Below are 1,483 nucleotides of genomic sequence, written 5' to 3' on the forward strand. Positions count from 1 at the left end.
AAAAAAACAGCAGGGACAGCGATTCATTCTTCCTGGGATTGGCACCTTCTCTGAATATGGGCTTTTCTTTCCTGTCCACAGTAACTTTGCCAGCATTACCAACTCAGGGCTTACAGAATGCCTGCTCTACAAACAGGGGATGCTTTGTGACATTACCTTGGACTAAAGTACCCATTCTATGGTGAATGAGGCATGACAATGGGCACATGACACTGAGGTCCACTGGTCCTAACACATCCCTGGAAACAACCAAGTTCATTGACTTCAATGCACTCACCCAAGATTCAGGACTTAATGTGGTGGCTAAAGCACTGGGGAGTGACATCTGTAGTCTTCTAGATTATCTAAATGCAGCCTGAACTTGATAGTGGCCAATACTGTCCTTAGGCCTGCTCCTCTCCCAGGAGCACAGAGCAGTGCCCTCATGCTCCAGAAGTGGGATTTCAATGGTTCTCAGATAATCCTAAATGTGAACTAGATTGTCATATTTTTCAAGGTAGGAGGACAAAACTTATTTTGTTTTTTAAAAATCTCGATTTACAAATATTTTCATATTTTAAATATTTAGACATAATGTATGTGGTACTCCATTTGTACCTTTTTCCACATCTCCATAAATGTTAGGAGCAGGATTAAGAGTGGTCTATGGTTATGTCTCCTGGCATATGTAAAGGGTCCAAAGATTCAGGTATATGGAAAACCCCTTGGCATACATAAAAAGTATAAAGACTTAGAATGGATCTGTTGTGTACAACCTGCTTAGCCTCCCTTCCCNATAAAAAGTATAAAGACTTAGAATGGATCTGTTGTGTACAACCTGCTTAGCCTCCCTTCCCCACCAACCACATCCCCTAGGACAGCCTGGAAGACACTCCCTTCGCCACGGCATTAAGATGTACAGTACTTTGAGGAGAGTGGTACCATCATCCTCGAGGAGTTTTGCATTGGTTATACTCTCCAGGCTGACGGCAATAGTGAGAGATTATGGAGTTAGGTTCTCTGTTCACAGTGGATATAGTGGGATTCTGAAGTAGCAGAGGCCAGGTGGCAGTGCTTAAATATCACAGACCAGGTAGGCACAATTATCACAATAAGCACAGAGATGAAGTGGTAAACAAAGGGTTTTGGCCTGCATGGATCTGTGGCAATAGCTAATTAATCACTGGATCTCCAGATGTGAACTAGATAGGCAGTCTACTAAAAAGCTACTTGATATGTACAGGCAGGAAAATCCTGGATCTTGGGGGCAGCTGAGGGAGGGGCAGAAATCTGACTTGGGAATTTATAGCCTCTTTTTCAGGTCCCAGACCTAAGCTACTCCACATATCCCAAGCTCCTGGGCTGAGGGATAGATCAGGCCTTTGTGGGGAGGGACCCTGTAGTGTGGCCATGGGTGTGTTCTGTGAATCTCCTCCAGGTTTCCTCCAGAGGGACCTGTAGCCATCTACTAGGGTGACTGAGCACTATAGAAAAGAAACTACCC

This window comes from Galeopterus variegatus, unplaced genomic scaffold (assembly GCF_000696425.1).
Source record: "Galeopterus variegatus unplaced genomic scaffold, G_variegatus-3.0.2 Scaffold8437, whole genome shotgun sequence".
Lineage (NCBI taxonomy): Eukaryota > Metazoa > Chordata > Mammalia > Dermoptera > Cynocephalidae > Galeopterus > Galeopterus variegatus.